Genomic DNA, 18,242 nt, shown 5'->3' with positions numbered 1-18,242 from the left:
CCAATAGCACTAAACTATTCACACAAGCAAATACTAAGTTCCTATCTCCATCTTTAAGCATATGGGATTCCCTATAGCACTATAAACTCCCACTGCCCTTAATTTCTGGAGAATAAAATTTTTAAATCCTGTCACACAAAATCCCAAGGGCCTTAGAGCAACAGTTTCATTGAGAACGCCCAGGGGCCTCTTCATTTCTGAATTCAGAAGCCTTAACATGCTGAAAAGTCCTCAGCAGTTATCAGATCCTGATAGAGATTCAAGTTCTGGTGACATTCATACTAAACTACCAGATGCATTAACATTTTCTGTTTGTTTTTTTTTTTTTAATTTCTTCTTATCTTCACAACCACCCCGTAAGAAATCCATTGCTATCCCCTTTAATATTGGGAGAAAATGAGATGTCATATAGCTTTTCTGAACTCACAGCTACAGAGAAGTACAACTGGACTTAACTCAAGATTTTTCTGATTTAAAAAGCATGTTTTGGGACAGCAGGTGACATGGTGGTTAAGGCACTAGACTCCCACATGGCCAATCATAAAACAAAACCACTTTGCTTACCCAGACACAGAGACATGTTTTGCTAAGATATTGTATTCCACATACTGGGATCACATGAGAGACCAGGGTTCAATTCTCAGTTCAACTAGAGGTTGGGTGTGCCTATAACCCCACAAATAGAGGATTCTGAGGCAGGAGGATCATGACAGAATAAGACACTGTCTTTAAAAAAAGTTCTTTATGCCATCCTACCCTAGCTTGTGATTCAGATATCCAGTAAATCACTATAAGATATATGAAGTTTCAGGGCAGGCAGGTGGCATGATGGTTAAGGGTACTGGACTCCCACATGGCCAACTGCAGTTCAAGTCCCAGACCTGGTGGCTTTCTCTCTGCCCCCCCCCCACCCCGGTCAAATTAAAATAAATAAATAAATAAATAAATAAATAAATAAATAAAGCTAAATAAAATAACTTAAAAAAAAAAAAAAAGATATATGAAGTCCCCGGGCCAGCCAGTGATCTGGTGGTTAAGGCAGCTAGAACCCACATAGCCGACTACATGATTATAGTCCTGGACCCAGCAGCTTAAAAAAAACACATGGGTGCCTGTGCACAAAATACTGAGAGGAGAGTGGAGGAAAAGGGATTGCAACATGCTCATCCCCTCGGGAGGTGTTTTCTCACTTTTTCTCTCTCTGTACACATGCTCTCTCTCTGTCTCTCTCCAGTGAGCACATGTGCCCTAGAGCAAATATACATAAATGCATGCATTAATAAATAAATAAAAATAAAATGGTGATATACATTAGGTGTTCTCCAAATAATTACTAGTCATAATAATTGTTTTTCTATTCTGAGGGCATTGACTTGAGTTATATATCCATCTAATTCCATTCTGTTTATTAGAATGAGTTGGGCAAGGTGTTGATCATTGAGGTGTTTTTTTTTACTACATCTTAGCTACAGGATTGCAACCCATGTGGTAAGTATTAAGAGGAACATAGAGTATATCTGGCAGTGGAGAGGTGAGAGTGCACTCATTAAGAATCCAATCAGCATACTGACATGTTGCCCTTTAATGGGTCACAATGATGGAAGCAAGGAGGATAGATTGTGGTGGCAGAACCAGGGGAAGTTAGACAAATGAAGAGGTCAAAACAATAATCCAGCTGAGTGAAGATAAATGCCTGAACTAGGTGAGTAACCACAAGGCTGAAAAGTAAAAGAGAAAGTATAGCAACAATATTTAGAAAGTGAAATCGACTGGATGTAGTGAGCATGAGAGGGGAGGAGTTTCAAGTGTTAATGCAAAACACCAATTCCAGCAACCGGTCATATAATCTAAGCTGGGGTAGAAAAGATCAAACTAGTAGTTGTAAACTGGGATAATGGATCTATAAAATAGGAGGCCTTTGGGCCCAGAGAGAAGTATATAGAGAGTAAGGACTAAAAGAGCCAGAAGTACAGAAGTCAGGACTGTTGCAAGGGATAACAAAGTTAGAGTACATCCATAGTCGTCAGATTTTGATGGAGAGGGATGTGAAGTTCACTGGATTTGGAGAGGTACAAGGACATTGAAGTCAAGAAAAAACAGAACTTGGTGCAGAGGATGAGACTGTGACCCAAATGTGAGAGTCTGGGAGGGAGTAAGTAAGTAATCCAGAAGAGCTGTCTTCCTAGGAGAGTTAGGCATCTGTCGTGGTTAGGAGGTCAATGGAGCCCTCTTTAATGGATAGAGGATGTGCTACAGGTTTCCAAGGGTGGAAGAAGGAACACCATATATGTTGATCTAGAGATGACAGAATAAAATAAGAATAAGAGAGAATAATATTCCAGGGGATTTATATTTCAGTCAGTAACCTAAGAGGCAAGAATGTGAAGTAGTGGAAATTAGTCTCAAAATATTTAAAGGAAATTTGGTGTTAGATTCCAACACATGAACATCTGACTTAGAATGATCTAATTCATATCCATCAGGGAAGTCTGGAATGGCAAGAATCAGGCAATACCTGCCTTGGGTATACGGTCTGTTTAATCATAAATGTCTGGTTCAGATAGATAGAAATGATGTTTCACTATAGTCCAGCCACATCATCCTTCATCTTCTTCAAGCTGAATTCATTCATAATCTTCTCATGCCTCAGGTTTCAGGTAAATTTTAGCTTCATGATAATATCTTTCTCAAGTGCCCACACTAAAGTAGAAACTATCATTTTTCTGAATCCCATTACTCTATTTTATTTTCTTAATCACCTCTACTACTTTTTTACTATCTGTTTTCTTGCACTAGAGTTTAGCTCCATTCTGCTCAATCAGTATTTGTTGAATGAATGTTTATACTCCTTGTCAGAAAAAAATTACACCAAGAGATTTGTGGATCATTTTGTATCTAGTCTTTATATTAGAAGAGAAAATTATTTCATAACCAAATCAGTAATGGTAGCATCAACCTAATATATTGTACCTTTAAGTACATTAAGCAACAATTAAGGGAACTGATACATAGTTACCTTATTCAACCTTTAAAAAATCTTTATTGCCATATATTATAGTGCTGTTATTTCTACATTTTTATAAAATGTAAACACCAAACATCTATAGATCTCTACTTTACCTTAGGCAAATATTAAATGCAAAAAAAATAAAAAGAGATGGTTTTTCCATTCAATGAGTTTACAAGTTAACAGGAAATATAAGACATACTAAAATGCTACTGTTTAGGATCCCCAAGTCCTCACCTGGTAGTTATATGTCCTTAGGCATGCTATTTTTCCTGGAAGCATCAGCTTCAACAACATTAGAATAAGACGAATATTGTATTTCATAGGGTTCTTGTGAAGACTTGTGAGTGAAACTAGAAACCTTTACTAATATGTGGAAACTAAAAGAGTTTCAACCATGAGAGTTGAGCTAATTTATAGAAATGTGTATGTGTCATATTATTTACTGTTTACTTGTTTCTAGTGTTATTTAAGAACAAATTATTTCCTCTAAAAAATAACTATCCTTCAATCTGTAAAATATAGTCTTTAGGGATCAACAGTTGGAGTAATGGCTATGTCACTGGACTCCCATGTAGTCAACTGTGGTTTGAGTCCCAGGCCCGGTGGCTTAAACTCACGGTGGGTGTGTGTGTGTGTGCGTGTCCAAGATCACAAAGAGAGAATAGAGGAGAAGGTTTTGTGGCATGGCCATCCCCCCTGGGGGGTGATTTCTCACTTTCTGTCTCTCTGTCTCTCTTTCCAGCGAGCGCACGTGCCCTATAGCAAAAACCTCTCAAAAAATAAATAAATAAAACAAAAACAGTCTTTAATGATAAACGTCAGAGTCAGGAAGTCTTGCAGAACAAAACACTATAAAAATATGTTGGAATCATGTTGGAATTATCTAAATCTTGAATCATTCATTAGTTACTTGAACAAGATTTCTTCCTGGATAGTTAGAGCCACATAGTTTTTTATGTTCACGGCTGTAACATTGTATAGAACCAAAAGATTGGTACTTCTCATTTAAACAGCAGTATATAGATGTGTAAAATCACTGAAGAGACTTACCTGGTATATCTCACATTCAACCAACTTGTTTTTCCACTAATTCATATCTGGAAAAAACAAAAAAAATAAACTCTTAATTCTTCCAGCATTTAGGTAAAACTCGACATTACAGACATTCTGAAAAAAATCTGATAGTGACATAGTTGGTTTACTTCTTATCCCACACACACACACATATACACAATTATATCTCTGTTTGTCTTTTTTACAATAAGGGTATTAGAAAATGTAAATGTGTGTTGCAACTATTAAAAATTCTGGGACATTTGTCATCTAAAAAGTCAAAGCTGATTTATTCCAGGTATCATTTGACAGAAGTGGCATACCAAAAAGTAGTAAAATATTATGAGACTTTCATTGTAAATAAGATTCACATATACTTTCAAAGATAAAGAGCTAGAAAAGAGAACATCTCTAAATGTCTTCAAGATTAATGGCAGATATTCTGAATTGGTCATGTCATAGAATAGTGGAGAAAGTATTACTTAATTATAATTAGCACGTACATATGTCATGGTTTTTTAATGACAGTTTTCACTCTGGCCATTTATACAGACAATGATATAGTCCCAATAATAATAATGTTTTATTTCATCATCCTGTTTAAAACAGGGTTAAGCACACAGCTGCAGCATGTCAAATTTTTAAGAAGCAAATCAGTCCAGATTCATGAGTTTGGGCTTTTTATTCCATATTTGAATTTATTTTTCCTGGATAGGAAAAATAGTTATAGAAGCACCTGATCTAGTGCCATGAACATAGTAGAGGCTTAATAAATATTTATCACAGCTGAAGTTAGAGGTAACACTGATTTGCACTCTGTACAATATGTTGGATTAGGACCATATTGCTTGCAAAAAGCATAAACCTTTGGTGCAGCATCTGAATCTTACACAATTTTTGAAAATAACTATGTTGGAGGAGGACTAATCTGCTACAGAAAGAACAAAAATGTTACTTATAACTACGATTAAGATGAATAAAAATCTAAACTGTATAGAAAAGCAGACTACATAGAATGCTGGCAATTTTTACTCCTTTGTAAGAGTAATATCTGATTAGCCTTGGCAGGAGGGTCAGAAGAAAAGCCCAGCTGTTGATCTGTAAGAGAGAGGGAAAGAAGTCAACACTGGTGGGGTATGACCATAGAACTCCTCCTCAGTTTCAGCACTGAAGAGGACATACCAAACCTGAGTCCAAAGCAGATTAATATTGACGGTTATCATCTCAAATAGGTCAGGTATAAGCGTTGTACCAGGAATAGGTTATGTTGTAAATGTTATTATCTGATGAATGACAGTTTTATATTTGGAATGGGAAGGGTTGTCTGGGTTATAATGGGGCCTTAGTCAGTGGGCTACAGAGGGGAGAACACTGGGATAAGATCCAGATCCCCTAGAGAGTAGAGGTTGGCAAGATTAATTAGTTTCTCAGGTTCAGACAATTTATCTGGGCTCAGAGCTGGGATTCATTACCAGCAAAGGAAGAAATGCAAATGAAGAACAGAGACAAGAGTCTAGTAGCACAGTGAGGTTAAGGTCAAGATTGAGGGGCTTAATATAGGTGACCAAATAGATGTTTACACAGGCTTATGGCAATAGATGCTCCCATACTGTTTATTGGTAAGAACAGAACTCTTAATATTCTGCCAAACTTGGATGTTACCTCAGTAACAAATTGGTGGTCTATGTCTTTCTATAGTTTGACAATATGTAGTATTTGCTGCTGGGCATAGTTTAGCAAGAGCTATTAGTTTGGGACATTCTTGTTTGTTCGTTTGTTTTGGAATAAACTTAATTACACCAAAAATTATATTTAAATTGATCACTTAGACTAGCATGTCAGATTTTCAAGAGGAATCTTTGTCTCTTGATTCACTGAAGTATACCATGTGCCTAGGTGGCACAAAGTTAGTATTTAACAGATATTTGTTGAGTTATAGAACAAGTCATTCAAATTACTTACTAAGCATCACCATGGAATCTGAAAAACTTGAAAAGTAGTTCTATTTTGCTAAAAGTCATAATGATTTCAATGAAGTAACAAAGCCAAGATGATAGCACATCTTTTTACATCATGATTTACTTAATGTTTTAAGCCTATTGCTGAGATCTATGCCAGAAAATATTCCTTTCAAAATATTACTGACCATTGAAAATACACCTATTCATCCAAGAACTGTGATGGAGATTACAAAGAAATTAGTGTTGTTTTCATACCTACTAACACGACACCACCCCAGGGATCAAGGAGTCATTTCAGCTTTCAAGTCCTATTATTTATGAAGTATATTTCATAAACTATAGTTTTCATAGACAGTGATTTATCTGAAGGTTCTGAGCAAAGTCAATTAAAAATCTTCTGGAAAGGATTCATCATTTGAGGCCCCATTAAGAACATTTGTGATTCATGGGAGGAGGGCAAAATATCATCATTAACAGACATTTGAAGAAGTTGATTCCAACTTTCATTGAAAACTTTGAGGGGTTCAAAACTCCAGTGAAGGAAGTAATTACAGATACAGTAGAAATACCAAGAGAACTAGAATTAGAAGTGGAGCCTAAAGATGTAATTGAACTGCTACAATCTAATGATAAAAATTGAATAGACGAGGAGTCACTTCTTATGTATTAGCAAAGAAAGTAATTTTTTGAGATGAAATCTACTTCTAGTTCAACTCACTATTAGGGATCCAGATTTATTAGTAGACCCAGTTGTGATTTTTTTCCCAAGAAAATTTTGAATTTTTCCCCAAAATTCAATTTCTTAAGTTTTTAAGTACTAATTGAAACAAACAAACAAACAAACAAACCAGTCAGAAGAAGCTATTATTTTCCACAGCATTGACATTTTCTGAGTGATATAGGAAGAATAAAATTCATTCAAGATATAATTAGTTTGTGCCTACTGTGTGCATAACACTATGAAAGATACTGGAAATACAAAAATGGATGATGCTATGGTTTGAATATTTTTGTTCCCTCCAAAACTCAAGTTGAATCTTAATTCCCCACTGTAACAGTATTGAGAAGTAGGATCTATTGGGAGATGTTTAGGTGATGAGGATTCTACCTTCATGAATGGATTAATGCTACTATATAAGGAGATTATGGGAGTGGGTTCTGCACCCTTCAGCTCTTCTGCCATGTGGAACAGTATTTCTTTCCCTCAGAGAATACAACATTCAAGACACCAACTTGGAAGCAGAGACTGGGTCCTCACCAGATACCAAACCTCCTGACACCTTGGTCATGAACTTCTCAACCTCCAGAACTGTGAGAAATAAATTTCTAGTCTTTATACTACCCAGTCTTGGGTAATATCACAGCACAGAATGGTCAGGACAAAGACTTATCCTCTTCACCCTCAAAGTATTAATCACATAGAAGGGAAACAAAAATACGGATGTTCATTGTACATATAAATTCAATGTGGTATGTGTGTTTGAAGGCCATTAAAGAAGAGCACAGACACATCATCTACCCTGGGGAATTGAGATTGTGTCAAAGGAAAAGTGGCATTTGCAGGGAAATTCAAAGGAGAGCTAGGATTTTGAGAGATGGAAGACAAAGTAGATGGTAACATTTCACCAGGGATAATAATAAGCAAGATTATGAAACACATGGCATGTCTCTCCTTAAAACATGAGAGAAACTGGCATCTTCCAAAACCACGTAAAATATAGTGCTTCTGAGAAGGGGATGGGAGAGTAATATGACTAGGAAGGCTCATTGTTGATCACATATAGTAGGTAGCTGAAGCAAGCCATTAAAGAATTTTCAGCAGGGGAATGACATGCTAAAGAGCCTTAGAAAACCATGAGAAGGATAAGGAGGATGAAAATCTTCTGTTCCCAGGTTTTTCTGCATCATGCAGGTAAGACATGCTGAATGAATGAAGAGAATGAAATGAATATTATTTGATAAAGTGGATAGCAAATTAATATAATAGCAGTTAACATGTATAGAGTTCTATCTGCCAGACATTGACACTACGCAATGACAAAAAATCTAGACTTTGAAATCTGACTGCCTGAGTTTTAACAGTTTCCTTGTCTGTACATGAGGACTTAACTTCACAAGACTGCAAGGATTAATTAGGTGCTGTATGAAAGGTATTTATAACAGTGCCTGGAATACATTGAGTAACTGGAAAAGTCACAACATATTTTTCTATGCAAAAATGCATTATGACTTTTCTGACAACTCAATAGTAAGTGCTCAAAATACATTAGAAACTATTATTATTTTATTTCACAGATGATCAATTATAATATATTTGAGTAAGTATATTCCCAAGAATAGATAGTTAATATATGATGTGTTTCAAACTCACATTTGTCTAGTTTTTCTTTGTTTTTTTTTTTTTTTTTTTTTTAGGGGCTTTTTTTTAAGGGGCTATAGTGCTTCTGAGAAGGGGATGGGAGAGTAATATGACTAGGAAGGCTCATTGTTGATCACATATAGTAGGTAGCTGAAGCAAGCCATTAAAGAATTTTCAGCAGGGGAATGACATGCTAAAGAGCCTTAGAAAACCATGAGAAGGATAAGGAGGATGAAAATCTTCTGTTCCCAGGTTTTTCTGCATCATGCAGGTAAGACATGCTGAATGAATGAAGAGAATGAAATGAATATTATTTGATAAAGTGGATAGCAAATTAATATAATAGCAGTTAACATGTATAGAGTTCTATCTGCCAGACATTGACACTACGCAATGACAAAAAATCTAGACTTTGAAATCTGACTGCCTGAGTTTTAACAGTTTCCTTGTCTGTACATGAGGACTTAACTTCACAAGACTGCAAGGATTAATTAGGTGCTGTATGAAAGGTATTTATAACAGTGCCTGGAATACATTGAGTAACTGGAAAAGTCACAACATATTTTTCTATGCAAAAATGCATTATGACTTTTCTGACAACTCAATAGTAAGTGCTCAAAATACATTAGAAACTATTATTATTTTATTTCACAGATGATCAATTATAATATATTTGAGTAAGTATATTCCCAAGAATAGATAGTTAATATATGATGTGTTTCAAACTCACATTTGTCTAGTTTTTCTTTGTTTTTTTTTTTTTTTTTTTTTTAGGGGCTTTTTTTTAAGGGGCTGCCAGAAAGACAGAGAGAGACAGAGAGACAAAAAGACAGAAAGCGAGAAATCACCCCCCCACACCCCCAGAGGGGATGGCCATGCCACAATATCTTCTCCTCCAGTCTCCTCTCAGGATCTTGAGCACGCACACACATGCAACCTGCTTGAGTTTAAGCCACCGGGTCTGGGACTCAAACTGTGGTTGGTTACATTGGAGTCCAGCTACATAGCCATTAAACCAACTGCTGGTCCCACAACTCTTTCCTATTAATTGATGCCTGGTAATTCATTGTGCGGCTATAGTGTGACCACAGCCAGTGTGTGGCTTGTGCAAATGCCCCGCCTGGGGTCTGCTTCCACTTTAGAAGAAAAAGCATGGTTTTCTTCCCACGAAGGTGCTAGCCACTCTCTAAGCCATGTGCTAGCAGGGCCACAGCAGGCAGAACCGAGAAGCTAGCCTCACAACCCTGTGTGGCTATGCAGTAATGAATTTCACTAGTTATCTGTTGGTGAAGCATGAATTATTTCCTTTACAACCTCTAATCGTACACCTTAAGTGACCACATGTGTGGACTTTGTATTGACTCCTGCTACCATGTGGTTGTGGATAGAATGGGCATGTGCAACTGTTCACAACGGCCCTGATAAATTTAATGATGAGGCTGCTGGTATTGGGAAGGATTGCCCACCTTGGAGCACTCAGGTGGAGGGAACTCTTCAGAGCTCATTCAAAGGGCCTGCCACATCGTCAGGCTCTGGAGCCAGCTGGTCTGCTTTCATTATTTCTGAATATAATTTAACCCTTTGGCTTTCAGTTGTTTTGTGTGAAAACTGAAAAAAATAACAATACCCACTTCACATTAGTGTTGTCAATTACTACAGGGCTGGTTCCGCACATTTGTCTAATTTTAAAGCATGCACATAGAACTTCTGGAACATGACTCTATTTCTTCTCATCAGTAGACTCTGTGCTCACTGATAAAAGCTTGAAAGGAAGGAGAAAAGATTTATGATGACCAAATGATCTACGTGTGTGTGTGTGTGTTTAATTTATGTATGATTTAAGTGTTTTATTTACACTTTGAATTTTCTATAGTGTCAGGTATGGTGCTTACATGTATTCAATTCTAAGGATTATTAGAGATACTTATTAATATCCTCACCACAATACTTTCTTCTAAGAGAATATCCCTTCTTTGCTATTATAAGGGATCTTCAAAGAGTTCATGGAAAATGCATATTAGGATCTAAGAACTATGGATGTATTTCTTTCCTTTTCTTTTCTTTCTTTCTTTTTTTTTTTTAGAAAGAGGTTTTTGCTATAGGGTGCGTGTGCTCACCAGGAAGACAGAGAGAGTCAGAGATACAGAAGGCAAGAAATCACCCCTCAGGGGGGATGGCCATGCCATAATCCCTTCTCTTCCATTCTCCTCTCAGGATCTTGGGCACACATGCTGACGCACCTGACATGAGTTTAAGCCACTGTGCCTGAGACTTGAACCGTGGTTGGCTACATGGGAGTCCAGTGACATAGCCATTATGCCAACTGCTGGTCCCAGGATGTATTTCAAGAATTTATTTTTACACCAAAATAAATTCATAATTTAACTACATATTTTATTTAACTTTATTTATTAGTTTACTTATTTTAATTTGACCAGAGAGACACAGAGAGAAGGAGAGAGAAAGAGAGATAGAAAGTTAGATAGCAAGGTGCCAGGTCCAGGACTCAAACCATATGGCCATGTGGGAATCCAGTACTCTTAACACCACACCACCTGCTGGCCATTCCATGAACTTTTTGAAGTCTTTTTTTAGCTCTTGCTGTTCCCAGTTACTACTAATTAACCTAGAGGTATACCACAGACCTAGCAGCTGGATAGACAAATCAAATTCTGGTTCTTGAATATATCCACTAAGAAAGTTGTTAGCTATGTAATGATACACAATGGATGAACAGACCATATAGAGAAAACTGTTGTCTGTTCCAGATTAACAAAATTAAACCATAGGCAGAATGTGGGAGGTTTTAAATTGCAAACTAAGAAGTTCTGATCATATCATATTGGCAAGGGAAAATAACCTAAGATTTAGAGTAGGAGAGTCACATTGTCAAAATACATAGATACTGCATTTATAAGGTTATGTAAGGTAAATTGGAAGCTAGAAAGGTCAAGTTTATTAGGATCATAAGCTCATTGGTCAGTGTAGAGACAGCTGATATGCAAAAATCTTTCCATAAAAGAATTTATAAAACTTGGTGATCTGTAAAATAGAAAAGGTGAATAAAAGAGAGGAAGCTAGGGTAACTAAAAGATTTTGAGTTTAGAATACAAAGGACTAGAAATACAGAACTTAGGGACTAGCATTTGGCATAATGGTTATGTGGCTGGACTCCCATGCAGTGATCACATTTCGAGTCCCAAACCTGGCAGCTTAAAATTCACACCAGGCGTGTGTGCATGCATGTCCAAAATCCTGAGAGAAGAATGGAGAAGGGATTGCGGTGTGGCCATCCCCCCAGGGGGTAATTTCTCATTTTCTGACTCTTTCTGTCTCCCTGGCGACTGCACACTCCCTATAGCAAAAATCTCTCCAAAAAAAGAAATACAGAATGTAAGAGTTAAAAATACTTTGATACTAGGGTATTTGATACTAGGGCTTTGAATTTAAACTTTTTTCCACAGATTGAGTTTTGGGTAATTATGGAACATTCAAGTGGAACTACCTGACCGAATGCTTAATAGTAAAAGATTTCAAAGGTGGACTGTATCTTAGAAATTATCACAGTCTAGTTGCTTTATTCCTTGAGTATTAAAACAGATACAGAAGGATAAATATTATATCCAATATAATATATGTAATTCATAGATAACCAGAACTAGACCTCAAACTTTCTGACTTCCAAGCCAGTGCTCTTTTTACCCCATTATACTGCCTTCTCTATTTGGTTAGAGCAGAAGAAATATTAAGATTATAATATTTGAAAAGACATACTATGACAAATGCATTGAAATCATGAGATCTGTAAGGTAGGAAGTTTAAAGTAGAGATGGCAAAAAATTTTCAACTTCATGACAGCGTGAAGTGTTAAAAACAATTCTGTGGGTTGGCAGGTGGCGTGGTGATTAAGGATGCTAGACTCCCACATGGTTGACTGTGGTTCTAGTCCTGGACCTGGTGGCTTGCTTTCTCTCTTTCCTTCTCTCTTTCACTTTGCCCCTCTCTACAAATTAAAATACAAATAAATAAATAAAGTTAAATAAAATAATTTAAAAACAATACTGAACCTTTGTTCACACTTAACTGAACATGAATGATATGACTAATTAGTGACCTTGACCAGTAGCAAGTTGGAGAAATGTGCAGCATACATACCGCCTCTTATCACTAGTCAGAAAATACTTGAAAAGATAATGGACAGCAAAATGTCAGAGTGGTCAGTTTTGCTTAAGTTAATAACATTTCCTTTCCATTATTTTGTTTCTATCTTAAATGGGAGGTATCAGATACACTGCTGCCTACTTATTGTTACCCTGAAAACATGAAGGATTTGAATATATGAGGAGTCATGATGAAACAGGTTGAAAAAAGATTAAGAATCAATAAGAGAGAGAGCTCTCTTAATTGAACTGTCTTGCATAACCTGGCTTATTTGTTCTGCATTTTCTTAATTTTATTTTATTCAGAGACTACTTAGTGAAAATTCCTCTGAAATTAATTATATATGCCAAAGTCAATATTGTGGACTGAACACACACATTTATCCTCTCTTCTTCCTAACAACCCAGTAAATTGTTACAAACAAAGCATATACACACATACACATACAAACATACATGTGTTTGACATATATATGAAGATCGAAAGAGAGAAAATCAATAAAGACCAAAGAAGACTGATCATTAGGACACAAGAAATGTCATCAATATTTTTTAAGATATTAAGCAGTTGCAAGAGTGGTATAGTGAGTTGAATGGTGAAACTGAAAATATGTATATGTCCTAATCCCTGGAAACTGTCACTTTATTTGGAAAAAGGATCTTTGTAGACATAATTAAGGGTATTGAGATGAGGAGATCATTCTTGGTGTTCTGAGTGGGCCCTAAATCCAGAACTAATTATCTTTATAATATTGTGGTATAGGGAGGAGATTATACAGATAGAATAAAGAAGGCACTATGAAGACAGGGCACAGACTGGAGTGATGAAGCCATAAACTAATAAATGTCAAACAGCCACCAGAAACTGAATGAGGCAAGGAACACATTCTTTCCTACAGTACCTGAATGGAGGTTGGCCCTGCTACAACTTGATTTTTGACTTCTGGGTTCCAGACCAGTGAGAGCATACATTTCTGTGTTTTAAGCTATCAAGTTTGTGGTAATTTATTATAGTAGCCACGGGAAACTAGTGCAAATAGTTTCCAAAAAGTTAAGAAAATCAGTCTTACAGAAATACAGAGAAGCTCAGAAAACACCAATGGGAAACAAATAGTAGAATGTGGAGTTTAAAATGGGGCAATTATTTGAAAATTAGCTGAAGTTATAATTCCCCTCACCACCACAACCATTCATTCCCTTACCAACAAGTAGGATGCTCAACAGCCAGGTATTTACTACTCTAGAATAAGTCTGTAGACACTTTATTCTCTAGACAGAAATAGAACAATGTAGATATATCCTATCCAAATACCCTCAAAGTTGATCAATTAATAAGCCCAGCCCACCACCAATCAACTTTTCACTGCTGTATTTTTAACAAATAACAAGTAACTAAGAAACCTGAAAAATATTTTAAAGGATCCAGAATGAAAGAGAGGCTAAGAAAGATAAGCAGAAGAAAAAATAAGTCCACAAAGAAAATTGAAATAATTCAAAGAACAGGAGAAAATAACAACAACAAAGAAGAATACAGTATTGTTATTGAATATGCTCAGAGATACTTGTGTCGGTTAATCTTTTTTTTTTTTTTTTAAGAGGTTTCTGCTACAGGGCGCATGTGCTTGCCAGAAAGACAGAGAGAGACAGAAAGTGAGAAATCATCCCCCCCAGGGGGGATGGCCATACCACAATCCCTTCTCCTCCATTCTCCTCTCAGGATCTTGGGCATGCATGCACATGTGCCTGGCATGAGTTTAAGCCACCGGGTCTGGGACTCGCACCATGGTTGGCTACATGGAAGTCCAGTGACATTGTCATTACGCTAATTGCTGGTTCTATAGTTAATCTATCTATCTATCTATCTATCTATCTATCTATCTATCTAGATATATATATTTTTTTTGTTGTTGTTGTTGTTGTTCTAAGCTCATCCCCTCTCTCCACTGTTGTGATACTAGAACTGTACTCAGCATTTGGTCTTTGCTGGCTAACAATGTAAGCTCTGCTAATCAAAGATACTAGGAGACACTGCAAGGTTAGAATGGGAGGAAGCTTTTTTTTTTTTTTGAGAGATTTTCACTGTAGGGCGCGTGCGCTCGCCAGACAGACAGAGAGAGACATAGAGACAGAAAGCGAGAAATCACCCCCCCAGGGGGGATGGTCACGCCGCATTCCCTTCTCCTCCATTCTCCTCTCGGGATCTTGGGCACGCACGCACACGCGCCCGGCGTGAGTTTTAAGCCACCGGATCCGGGACACAAACCGTGGTCGACTACGTGGGAGTCCAGTGACATAGCCATTACGCTAACTTCTGGTTCCCGAACATTTTTATTTTAAATCAGTTTATTAAAGAATGTTTGGTATACAGAAAGCTGTACATACTTAAGGTATACACATTTCCTGAGTTTGGGAATAAGTATATTGGTTAAGTATAAGTATAATTGGTTAGAGCAGAAGGAATATTAAGATGATAACATGAAGCCATCACCACCATCAAGGTCAGACAGCGATACGTTATCACCTCCCAAAGTTTCTTCTTCTTCCCCCTTTTTTGGTAGTAAGAACACTTAACATAAGATCTACAAATTGGGGCCAGCAGGTGGTGTGGTGGTTAAGGTGCTGGACTCTCACATCGCTGACTATGGTTCAAGCCCTGGACCTGGTGGCTTGCCTTCTCACCCTCCCTCTCTGTCTCTCTCTCTCTCTCTGTGTCTCTCTCTGGTTAAACTGAAGCAAAAGCAGAAGAGGAAAAAATAAAAATAAAATACTTTTTAAAAATCTACACTCTTAGCAAATTTTAAATACATAATATAGCATTGTTATAAACAGACACTATGCTACATAGTTGATCTCTAGGACTTTATCTTGTATAAATGAAGTTTCTTTATGTTCTTCAGTCATACTTACCCAATCTTCCCCTCTCCCAGACCCCTGGCAACCACCATTCTACTCTCTCCTATGAGTATTACCACTTCAGATTCTACATATAAGTGAGATCAAACATATTTATATTTTGTATCTGTCTTATTTCATTTAGCATTTTGGTCCATCCATGCAGTAACAATGGCACAATTTCTTTTTTAGGGCCTAGTAATATTTCATTAGATGTATATAACACATTTTTATTTATCCATTCATCTGTCATTCAGGCTAATAACACATGCCTGAATAAACAATGGATCAAAAAAGAAAACAAAAAAGAAATTTAAAAAAATCTTGTGACAAATGAGAATGGAATTACAACATAGAAAAACCTAGGGGATGTGATAAAAGCAATTATAAGGATAAATGCCTACATTAAAAAGGATATAGAAAGGGGCTGGCAGGTGATGTGGTGGTTAAGGACACTGGACTCCCATATGGCCAACCATGGTTCAAGTCCCAGACCTGATGGCTTGCTTTATCACTTTTCCCTGCCTCTGCTGGCTTGCTGTGTCCCTCTCTGGTCAAATAAAAATAAGCAAATAAATAAATAAAGTTAAGATAAAATAATTCTTTTTAAAAATAGAATATAGAAAAAGGAAAGATCTCAAATAAGCAATCTAACTTTACTCCTCCAACAACTAGAATAAAACACACTAAGCTCCAAATCAGCCCCCCAAAAAAGAATGAACTACTAGAGTAGAAATAAATGAAATAGACACTACAAGAACAAGAAAAAAGATTACCAAAACTGAATTTATCTTTTAAAAATATAAACAAAATTGACAAACCATAATCTAGACTAATCGAAGAAAAAGATTTAAAGAAATAAAACTATGAAAGACCAGGTGGTGGTGCAGTGGTAAAATGAGATGCTTGGCAAGGCTGACCCGCATGGGAAGGCTTTGGGTTTGGGCCCCAAGACCTCCCTTAGTAGGCGAAACATGTGCATGCCCATGATGCTGGACGGTTAAGTCTAGGGATGAATTTGTCAGAGATAGCCATATGTGAGTATCCTAAGATAATGGCAGGAAAGACATCTACCTCATTGATCATAGCTTGTCAGGGGATATTTCAGACTTCCTCTGAGGACTTCTTCCTCTGTCCCAGCTATGGCTACCACTCTTCTGCAGGGAAGGGGAAACTAATCTCATTTTTCTTCTTCCCTTTCTTTCCTTTCCTTTTCTTTCCTTTCCTTTTCTTTTCTTTTCTTTTCTTTTCTTTTCTTTTCTTTTCTTTTTTCTTTTCTTTTCTTTTCTTTTCTTTTCTTTTCTTTTTCTTTTTCTTTTCTTTTCTTTTCTTTTCTTTTCTTTTCTTTCTTCTTTCTTTCTTCCTTACTTTGTTTTTCAAGAGAGATTTTTACTTTAAGACAAGTGCGCTAACCTAAGAGATAAACAGAAAGCAAGAAATCAATCCCCAGGAAGATGGCCACACTGCACTTCTTTCTCCTCCATTCTCCTCTCATGATTTGGGGCACTCAAGCACAGGCACCAGGGTAAGTTTTAAGCCACCAGGCCCGGGACTCAAGCAGTGGTCAACTATATGGGAATCCCACAATGTAACCATCGCACCATCTGCTGGTCCCTTATTTTTATTTCTTTATTACCTAACTTTCTTCAAAGAACTTAGAGAAGGTTGTTATCTTCTCTTCTGCCATTCCGCATGTACATACAGGAATTCACCTGGATGCTTGATCATTATTCTTCCCACTCAGGGAAATTAAACCAGTATGGGCAGAATGCCCTGATGCAGATGTTCATACCGTCAGAGTTCATACTTGACATGCATAATTGAGTAATCAAATTCCTCAAAGAGCTGATAAAATGACAGATCTCCCTTTCTGAATACTCGTAACCAACCTCAAAATAAAAATAACACTTAATCCATTCCAAACCTAGTAGCTTGCCCGCCCAAAAGTTTTTGGGTATACTTCTTTTCTAAAATCCTACTTTTCTATGAAAAACTCCTTTCTTTATCATTTCCTTATGTTTATGGCTTTGATTCACATTTGGAGGATGGGTCTTTAACCTCAGAAAACTGGATCCAAAGAACCGACTATTTCGCACAATGCAGCGTGATGGTTAAGGGCTCAGATAACAGATTCTGGTGTGAGGACCCTGTTGGAGATGATGTCTCTGTTTTGTCTCTTTCTCCAAATCTCTTAATTATGGAAGAATTCATAAAAATAATAAATATATAAAATTATAAAATGAAAGAAAAGATATTAAAACTTGTAAAAGAGAAATACAAAAGAATCTAAGAGACTACCATGAACAATTATATGCAAGCAAATTGGATAATCTGGAAAAAATGGATAATTCCTAGAAACATATAACCTACCAAGAGTGAATCATGAAGAAAAAGAAAATCCAAACAGACCAATAATGAGTATGGAGACTGAAGTAGAAGTTAAAATTTTCAAACCCATCTTGGGAAGCCAGCATTACTCTGATATCAAAGCCAAACAAGGATAATAGAAGAAAATAAAGGGCCAGTATCCATGATGAACACAGATGTAAAAGTCCTCAACAGAATACTAAAAAACTGAATTAGAGAGAACATTAAATGGATCATAAACCATGATCAAGAGGTGCTTTTTGTTCTTATTCTCTCTTGTCAGTCTAAAAGGGTCGCTCCAATGTTTAGCACAGCAACAGCCTATGTTTCCATAGCAACCAGTCCACTCAAAGGTCTGAATCTCAGCCTAGGGGCCTCCTCTGGAGTTTCCAAGTTTCTTCTTACTTCCCCCTATGCCCTAGGAAAAGTAGCTCCTTTCT

At 36.8% G+C, this 18,242-nt stretch overlaps 1 long non-coding RNA gene across 2 annotated transcripts in view; it reads right to left on the bottom strand.

Annotated features, from left to right (window-relative positions):
- The window catches only part of LOC102470362 (uncharacterized), a 125,852-nt gene extending 109,184 nt beyond the window's left edge, over positions 1-16,668 (bottom strand). For both annotated transcript variants that reach the window (XR_333947.1, XR_003548722.1), the window contains exons 1-2: positions 16,510-16,668; positions 4,061-4,107 (exon numbers count right to left, since the gene is read on the bottom strand). This is a non-coding gene — a long non-coding RNA (uncharacterized LOC102470362). The remainder of the gene's footprint in view (positions 1-4,060; positions 4,108-16,509) is intronic.
- Positions 16,669-18,242: the final 1,574 nt, after the last annotated feature.

Source organism: Tupaia chinensis, unplaced genomic scaffold (assembly GCF_000334495.1).
Source record: "Tupaia chinensis unplaced genomic scaffold, TupChi_1.0 Scaffold000117_2, whole genome shotgun sequence".
Classification (NCBI taxonomy): domain Eukaryota; kingdom Metazoa; phylum Chordata; class Mammalia; order Scandentia; family Tupaiidae; genus Tupaia; species Tupaia belangeri.
This window is presented reverse-complemented; position numbering and strand designations above follow the sequence as displayed.